The 9,747-nt window shown below is 42.7% G+C and overlaps 1 long non-coding RNA gene across 5 annotated transcripts; it reads right to left on the bottom strand.

The window, feature by feature from the left end:
• Positions 1-1,148: 1,148 nt before the first annotated feature.
• On the bottom strand, positions 1,149-9,298 carry LOC123181173 (uncharacterized). 5 transcript variants are annotated; one of them, XR_006491534.1, is made up of 6 exons: positions 8,985-9,298; positions 5,502-5,569; positions 5,100-5,363; positions 4,734-4,832; positions 2,333-2,403; positions 1,149-2,251 (listed from the first exon to the last, which is right to left on the bottom strand). It is a non-coding gene; the product is annotated as an uncharacterized lncRNA (long non-coding RNA). The 5 variants fall into 5 exon arrangements; XR_006491532.1 differs by having other exon boundaries at positions 4,734-5,363; positions 5,502-8,892; XR_006491533.1 differs by having other exon boundaries at positions 4,734-5,363; positions 5,502-8,876.
• Positions 9,299-9,747: the final 449 nt, after the last annotated feature.

Raw genomic sequence — 9,747 nt, 5'->3', positions numbered from 1 at the left:
CATTTCCTTATATTTTTATACGAAACTTCATACGGGAGTAGATTGGGCACCCAAGTTTGAGATCCCAAGATTTCGGAATTTTTTTAAAATTTTCCTGATATTTTTTAATTAAATTTTTGTATAGGAGGGTCGAGCACCCAGGTGTTCTGTGTATTTTCCGGGTAGGGGCAGCTTATTCTAGAAGTCCAAAATAACCACCAAACGATCTAACATTTAGTAATTCAGGATGAAGGGAGCACTATATAACCGCAAAGACGCATATCTTTGGATCTCAGGTGCCAATGCACCCAAACTGGAAAAACTAATTTAGAAATTGTTGGAAAAGAAAAAATTCCTAATTTTTGTAGAATCAAATATGATCAGGTATTACACTCATATGAAAAGTTTCGCGACGGAGTGACTTTCATTGTATTCTAGATGAAAGAAAAACAAAATTGACACTATAAAAGTTATTGTTCAGATTTTTTGTTTACACGCAATTTTGTTTTCTTGGCCTTGGAGTCGGTCAAAGCTATTCCTCTATGAAACTGAGTGTAAGACCTGATAATGTTTAATTCCAAAAAAAATCAGAATGTTTTTAGTCTTTTTGCAATTTCTAAATATATTTTTCCATTTCAGGTCCATTAGGACTCGAGACCCACTGGGTATTTCGGGGCAAACCTCTGGGAAGTTAGGACGATTCCAACTACCTTTTCCAGTGAAGCACGGTTGAAACAGATAAATAATGAGGATGGTAATAATTATATTTTAAGAATAAGAAAAATGCTGCTTTCGACGTTGGGGGGCTGTGTGTGTCGTATTCTGTGGTGTCGCTGCAAGACTAGCTTAGTTTAGTTGTGCATGCATGCACCAAGGAAGTACCCAGAAAAAGCATTCATGACGAACATATCGATTTACCTTTTAAAGGCTCTGCCGCAGGGGTACTTGGGAATTTTATTAACGAAAAGGTTAAACTATGTAGAACATCAGATATGAGTACTTTTCAATCAAAAAGGGTACAGTATAGTAAACCTGTTCCGACAGTTCAACACAACGGTACCGTCTCGCATATAGTACCCACTCTGTAACTTAATACAAAACGGTTTTGTTGAAATATATTGTCCACCTCTTTCCATCAGTTCGAACTTTTGGAGCAGCTGGCCGGTGACTGAATTCAATAGTTTTTTGACAGTGTCATGGACTCTAAAAATGTCTTATAAGAAATTACAGAGGGGTATTACTTTAATAATGGGCATACTGAGAGGTCGTGTGAATTACAATATCACAGTTCATAATTAACTAAGTTAATACATTGGGAAAAGCAAATTAAGTTAACAGAGAGGTGTATAGATGGATATTAAAGTGACTCCTAGCGTAGCGATGTAAGGTATCATTACGAGATTATGGTCCAGCGAAGAATCATCTCTCATGGTCCCGCTGTGCTGGAGACGATCTAAACATCTTTCTCTCCATCTTTTTTTACCTTTGTCGTTTTCAAACTTGGAAGCAACTAATTCAATACTAGACCCATCGTTCCTTGCAAGATAAACCACAAATCCAGTTAGCTTGTGCATCTGGACCACAAGATGATCAGCCACAAATCTTGCATACCTCCGATCAGATCACATGCCAAGGCGTGACTCTGAAGCTGGTAAAAAATCATGACGGACGGGCTTCGATCACTTGCCCCTGAAGAAACAGCATCGATCCCAGCAGATCAGAGCCTGGATTTGGATTCCCTTCCCTGTCTTGGACAAATGCCAAACCAAACCGCGGATCAACCAACCGCTCCGCTCCTAACGCCTGCACTGCATGTAGTACCCCAGTCATTTACAGCGGATTAGCCTGGCCATGTCTGAGGAGAAAAGGAAGCTTCTTTCTTGAGAGGAAAGCATGAACTGGCTCTATCCTGATTATGGCTGGGCTGGGAGCAGGACCATTTTCTGTTGCGACAAAAATCCAAGACTGTTAGCGTCCAGGACGGGAGCTGTCATTGGCTTGGCGTGTTAATCTTTGCCAACTGTTGACACTCCATAACCAATTGTGCGGTGTGCATCTGTACAAAGTTATATTGGTGTACTCCATTAACCTTTTGAGCCAGCGCCTACCCAACAAGTGAAGTTAGGACCAACTGTTGACAACAATACTTCAACGGCCACAATGAAAGAGGGCCAGCCAATTTGGTTGCCCCTGTGTGTGTACACATGAACGCCATAATAACACAGGTTTCTTGAACAATCAGATTGGACTTCCATACGCAAATGTACACCGCCTGCAAATGGGTTAAAAATTAAAATAGTGGATGCGACAGAAAAATAGGAATTGTGTGTAGAAATGTTTTGGCACAACATACCTTGGGATTTCTATGACTCACGCAAGATTGTTGACGCTCGACAACGAGGCAACTGAAGAGCTGGCACTGGGCTGGAATATAACCAAAAACAGATGAAAGTACATATGAGCTGGACCAAACCAATATCCCAAGTCCCAACTGACAAATCGGCTTTTAATCGCCAAAATGTTCTTGTCTTCGCCATCTCAGACCTCACGGTGGCAAAAATTGGCCACACTCATATAAAGCAATGAAAAAAATAGCGCGCTATAGCAAAATAGCGGCGACCTCAAAATATGCTATCAGCGTGCTATATTGCGCTATAGCGTGCTATTAGCAAGATGTTGTACACTGATATATTTAGCGAGGCAATTCTCAATACGCTATAGGGTGCTATTAGCGACGCTATAGCGCGCTATTTTTTCCAGTGATATAAAGACAGGCCCAGCTTCCTTCTCGTTTGGTTAAAGTGCCAACATTTTACTTGTACTGTTGCACATCATGGTTACAGCAAATATTTCTCCCCGAAGTTTGTTCCGCAAAAGGTACAATCACCTAAAGCTATCATACTCGAGTGTTATTGTTATTACAGGGCAGTGGAAAGCCACACACCAGAAAACTGCCAATCGGAAGTCTGTTTCACCATAATTGCTTAGTTACAAGTGAAGTGAGGTGAAAATTGCTGGTGTGCCTGCTCAGGTTGTCTTGTCTCATGATTCAGCGAGCGCACTGAGGCTCTGGTGCATAGGAAGCAGCTCTCTCTCTGACATGCATTTCATCTTAATGGTGCTCCCCAGTCTTTGTTTTTTTTTTCAGTTTTGTAAGTCTATGTTCATGGTTCCCGTTATGGGCTTTATTAATCAAAAAAATAAAGCCGGGTGCAGCTTGCGCCTTCGCTCTATAACTATACACCGTGAGTAAAACTTTCTGGCGGCATGCACAATCATCCATCCATGACCATAGCATGCAAGGCCCTGCCCTGCAACTCATCTAGGTTCAGTAGGCAACAATAGATGACGAGATGCCGAAATACTTCGAGCTGGAAGCTGAGACATCTAACTACTTGGTAGCTTTCAAGGAATCGATTTTGTTCACTTTGTCGAAAACCCTAACTCAACAAAGCATCACGTCCGAAAGAACGAATTCTCTTACACACCATCCTCAGAAAAAATTCTCTTGCACATCGCCGCAAGGATGACCACCAGTTGGAATGGGATCCGCAAAAGTAAAATGGAAAAGGGGGCAAATAGTAAAGCTTCTATTTCATCTGGTTGCTACTAGAGGTAGGAAAAGGGTAAAGCCGAAGTGCGGGGAATTATGAGTTGGTGGTGGCTATTCCCTTGCCAGAGGAGTCCAGCCAAGAATGAAAGCTATACACAAATACACACTAGGCAACATGGAGAGACATGGCTCCCATGTTATCCCGTGCAATCCCTGTTCCCCACTTGTGCCCTCCCGTTGCACATGGCCTCAATAACCAACCCATCTCTCATGGTTAACATTGCTATGGGACCCCTCTTCCCATTACCCACCTCCTTTGTACCCTAGACTTCTGCATTGAACAGTGCTTTATTATAAGCATTGTGTATGGCACACCAATATCTCCACTGTTAGTAAAGCAATTCGTGAGGGAATCAGATCGCAAGCTTGTGTGAATTATTGCATGCACTAACTAGCCTTGTTATGAACAGGAACCGAACTACTCCCTCCGTTCCAAAATAGATGACCCAACTTTGTACTAACTTTGTACTAAAGTTGAGTCATCTATTTTGCATGATAAAGAAGTCCAAGAAAAATCATATATAGATGCTGAAATTGCATCACAATTGTAAGATGGAGAGACCTTTAATGAGCATCCCGTACCGCGTACTGCATGCAGGACTGGAGCTCAGTATGTCCACAGCTGACGTTAAAGATAAATATTCCATATTGGTGGAGTCTAAGTTCTTTTGAAAGGGACATGTTTTATCATTTCACTGATGTCCATCTACACCACCTCTCGTTGTCAGTCCAATCTGAGGTGTACCATTATATTTATATCGTACTGCAAAATATAACAAAGGTATTTGGGCTAGCGGGCCAGTTGATTGATTAGATAACTACAGGAGTGGCTTTGGAGTCCACAAGGGCATTGCACACTACAGTAAATACCGAGATAAAGAATCCTGATGCCATATAAATATGGCAACCTTACTGTTGACTGACAGGAACATATCAACATAAAAATTCTTCCATCTTTCCAGCCATACGAGTGGGTTGGCCTTTGAGGGGTCATTTTCACAGACCATACTTACGATTGCCAGAACTTTCATGGAGATAATATAAACTAGATGTTAGATGAGAAATCTTTGATCTCACCTATTGGCTATTAAAGGAAACATTTAGATCATCACCGCATAGCTCAAAATAGGAAGATTCTCACCAAGCTGGGCCTCACATAGCTCGTGGGTTGATATGCATCAGTGCTCATACGAGCCAAGCAGCTACCCAAATAGCAGATGTCAGTGTAAGATTCTTTCACCTGAAATAAACATTTGGACAGAAGTCACTGGAGTATAGACTTCATGATAACAGATGAAATAGAAAGGATGCAGTCCAGATTCCAAACAGATCATCACATCATAAGCATAAATCCTCATGAGATCATTACGAACATCTGTCAGTCTAGCTAGTGCATACAGAATTTTTATACTTGATGTCTGACACTGAGAAGCTCGAGAGACGGATAATTCAGCAACATTATACTCTATTTAGTGTAGAGAGGACAGTGAATAGACTCAGTACGTACCCAGGATACTGCTTGATGACATAAGTGGTATTACATCTCAATGATAGCAGGTTCCGTATTTAAGCTGTCTAAACACGAAATCAATGGATACAAAAAATCGTACTCATATAGTGCTTGAGTTTGGTATCCTTATCTTATGTTGCACATATGTCACGTCGATATAGCCGACCCTTTCAATCATGCTCACCTGGATTGATCCTCCAAATAAATTATCATTGCTTCATTCAACTTAACTTGCAAATACACCAATGCCTTCCTAAGGTCCTTTACAAAATAATGAAACAAACCTTACATATCTTATAACAGTTTGACTACTGACATAAATAATGTTGGAAATGGTACGGTGCAAGCTGGACGTGATGGATGTAAGATTGTTCAAAAACAAAATAATTATTCACTTACATCGATGTCTTAATCACTGTCTTGGAAAGAGTTGCTAGTACTCAGCAGAGTATATGCAGAGGCTGTCACTATATTTAAGAATTCAAGAAAAAACGAAGATCAGCAAAAGACAAACTAAGGATTGTACTGCATGGCAGAAAAAAACATATTCCCAATCAACCCTTCATGGAACACAGTTTCTAGCATTCAGCCGTGCCAAGTAATTGTCACTTCTAAAAAGCTCCTGACTCCTTTGCTTTTATTCTTTTTAACTGATGAAAAGTCATTTTGTAAGTTCAGCATAAAAGCTTAAGTTATCAGCCGAAACAAAGATGAGTAATTTTAACATGCTCCCTCTTACCCCCTCTTTTCACATAAGAGGTAAGAAGGTAAGAGTTAATCAGACCACTAGTTAATCAAATCAATGGCTCAGATCTATTATGTACTCTTACCTCTCATGTAAAAAAGGAGGTAAGAGGGAGCATGCTAAAATTTGCCAACAAAGCTTTATTAAGTTCAGCACAGAAGCTCAAATTACCAGCCAAAACAAAGATTTATTAAGTTCAGCACAGAAGCTTAAGTTACCGGCCCAAACAAAGATTTATTAACTTCAGCATTAGAACCTACCCAAACAAAGATGTTGTATGGCAGCTGCAGAACTCTAAGTCATCTTACATTAATTGACACCTGAGATAAATTACAGGCAAAAAAACCGGACAACTCAAACACAAGTGCTTATCCTACTGGAGAAGCAGCCATCGTAGAGGAGCAAAGGATACTGGGTTGGACGAAAGTTTGGCGATGCAACAAGGAAGCAAAAACCCCAGGAAAACTTGAGTAGCAGACTGCTTGTGTTCAACATATTTTTTTATCTCTACTACTTAAAAAGAATGCAAGGTTCCATGTTTCATTTTTGTTCCCACCACCCCTTCGTCTAACCTTCCCCGTATGACAATCAATCACCTTAATCTACTTACCTTCTGAACCAATTCCAATTTAATATTCTTACCAAACTTGTCATCAAAAATCACAGGCAGGATTTGATAAACATTTATTTACACCATCGCATTAATATGGGCAGATAAATCACTAGAATAACTATATCCCGTTGCAACGCACGGGCATTGTCCTAGTGTTTTTTGAAAGACAGAAGGAGAACTGCTGCGATTCCACTGAAGGAGTGGTCAATGGACCAGTACACAAAAACAAGGCTAAAAAAGGACTAATAAACAGAACAAAAATACATGGACAAACAACAGGGCTAGAACTTTGTTCAATGTATTGTAAATGCGATTATTCACAAATTTAATTTGCCACAATCCTTCTGTTAACTCACTTGCAAACTAACTGCCACATATTGGACGAGGTTATATCTATATGTTTGTCCCAGGTTCCAAGCTGTCATCTAGGCCCTTATTAAGTTACACGGAGATGGCTTACAAACAAAGCTTCCATGACAACTGAAGGCGTCCAGCATCAATGCCATAACCTTTGGTTCAGATGATATTGCAGCATGTTACTTGTTAGTCAGTGCTTCCTCTTGCTGTTTCTTGGAGGCAATCAGGACCATTTGAAATCTTGAATTGTCCAGTATCCAGCTTGATTGTGCCAATACTTGTTACATGCTGTGACAGGGCAAGATAATATATGATACAAAGAAGAATTCTTCCAGTAGTGTCGGTCATTTCCCCTACTTTCCTCCACATATTTTCAAGTGTCCATGCTAAAGGCAAAAACACTGAAATAGATATCATACTAGCAAAAGAGCCCGTGCGTTGCAACGGAAGAAGAAAATACCGCACGGCCCTAACTCAATAACCATGACTATGAAGATTTTCATAAAATCATTTGAGCTTTCCTTGTATTTTATTTAATTGCTTTTCCAATTTCCATTCCAACCTTCTCCAAAATGCCTTGCAGTTTGGCCCCCAAAACTTTGTCCAAAATTATTTTATCACACTCCACCAAAAATCTCATGTTTTTTGCACAATCCTAAAGCCTAGACCTAATTCAAACCCATTTGATATAAATTCTAATGAGTTTGAATTTAACTTACCAATTTATGTGAAACTTCTTGTCTGGGGCTAAGTATAAATCATGGACACCACAGGAAAAGTTTCATATATTTCCACACACCCTAGCCATTTCTTTTTCCATCATTATTACTAATTTCTGTAAATGGCAAAAGAGAGAAAATGGGAAAGAGAGAGCGAGCCAAGCTGGGCCAACCGGCCCACTAAGGCCCAGCCGCATCTATCCCCCCGATCCCAACTCCTCTGCAGTCCCTCCCAATCCCCAGCGCGGCCACACACGCACACAGAGAGGAGCGGGAGCCCCGCGCGGTGCGCCTCGCCTCTGCTTCCTCCCGCCGGCGACCAGCACCATGGCACCGCCACCCTTTGCCGTTGACGGGGCCCCACGCGCCACTCCTCTCCTCTGTTACCCCTGCCGGCGACCAGGACGCCGCCGCCCTCTAAATTCCCACTCCTCTGCTTCCCCCTCCTGCCGGCGACCAGCGCCAGCCTCGCTCCAGCTATTCCCAACGCGTGCTTTGCTCCACATGGGTCGATTCTTTCGACTGGTCGGATTGATCCATCCATCTTTCCCCTCAGTTTTAATTCCTCTGCCCACACTTGCCTGTTGGTCCCAGTTGGCTTATTGATTTTAACTTGCAGCCGTATTTAAATTGGTTTATCTGTTCGTAAGGGAGCGATGTGGGATATAAAATAGGTAATCAAATTCTCCTTTGCACAGAATCATGGGTTAGCTCAGTTGGATGCCCCGTTCGCGAGTTTCGCCGAAATTTTTTTTGCGTCCTCTCGTCAGCCTGCACGGTCCACAGTTTGCTGAATTTGTTTGATGGGCTGAGGCCCATGCGAGCTGGTTGATACGTACCGGGTTTGGTTGGTACAGCAGCGGAAGGCGACGTGCGAATTAGTACCACCTCGCATATATGTTTTCAATTCAAAGTGAAAGCGTAAACTCACGGGAAGAAGCGTATTGTGACGGTGAACCCGAGAGACTCAACCCGTGCTTTATTATTATTGAAAGATTTACCAGAACATTTCAGACTTCACAAAGACGTATGGTTATAAAGACAAAGGAAATAATTTGCGGTGAGTCATAAAATAAAAAAAGTTGTGCAAACTATTCAAGATCTTATGTATTGATTTGCCGGTTGGATTCACTGTTATAGTTTTAAGCTGTTAAGATAAATCAATGATCAAACAACATAGGCACAAGTGACAATAATTGCTGCGAGGAGCTCAAAGACCACTGCTACATAGGTAGTCATCAATATTTATAACAACTGAAATAAGGGAATCGATCAACAAGAGGACAATGTTGATAAGGGGATCAACGGTACCGTAACAGACAGCCAGCCTGATCGTATACCTAGAGCAACAGCGAACTGCAGCGATATCAATTCAGCGGAACAATGTGAGAGAAGCGAGCACTGTGCGGAGGGAGAAAAGCTGAGGGAAGGGTTGCATCAGAAATTACCAGGCTAGCCGGTAATGGCAATGGGCGACGGCGACGGCCACTGCCTGGTTGGTGGCTAGTGAGCGGCAGCGCGGGATGGACGAGGGGTGGTCTCCACCGAACCGAACCGAACCAGATCGAGCCGCCTCGAATGGGATGGCCGCCGCCGGTGAGGGAGGAACGAGAAGAAGCGCGCGGCCTCCTTCTCGCTCCCCTTCGCCGCCGATGCAAGGCCCTCGCCGGCCGCGCGCCGGGAGAGTTGCAGCGTGCCACTGGTACGCCCTGATTTATTTTTTAGATAATGGTAAGTGGTTTTCTAGCTGCACGGGCCGAACAGGCTGGGACTCTAGCTCATCACGGCCCGGAAGCGTGGTTTTACAGGCGGCCCGGTGACAGACGATTGTGTGGGTCGGCTGGATTGAGCGCGAGAACTATTCTCGCTTCTCGTCTCTCTGAACGTTCTTCCTCCTTGCTGTTTTCTGGATCGATCATGTGTTGTCATTGATTGTAATATTTTTGTTGACAGCTTCCCAAGCTGACAACATGGTAGATCGATTCTGTGTCGTTCGCTGGTTCTCTGTCAGCGATCAAGATGGCCGCCAAGTCGAGATTCAAAGCAATGGTCGGCCCAAGAGGCAGCCTCGCGTGCCCGCTCGGCTAGCTGGGCCTGAATGGGCCTAAACCCCTCTGCTACTTATACTCAGGACGACAGCGAGGATAGGTGGTGGCTGGCGATTGGCTAGTTTGTAACTGGTAGATGGCGTGAGCCAGTAATTCTTCCTCC

Source organism: Triticum aestivum, chromosome 1D, assembly GCF_018294505.1.
Source record: "Triticum aestivum cultivar Chinese Spring chromosome 1D, IWGSC CS RefSeq v2.1, whole genome shotgun sequence".
Lineage (NCBI taxonomy): Eukaryota > Viridiplantae > Streptophyta > Magnoliopsida > Poales > Poaceae > Triticum > Triticum aestivum.
The sequence above is the reverse complement of the archived record's forward strand: the minus strand, read 5'-3'. Positions and strand labels throughout refer to the sequence as shown.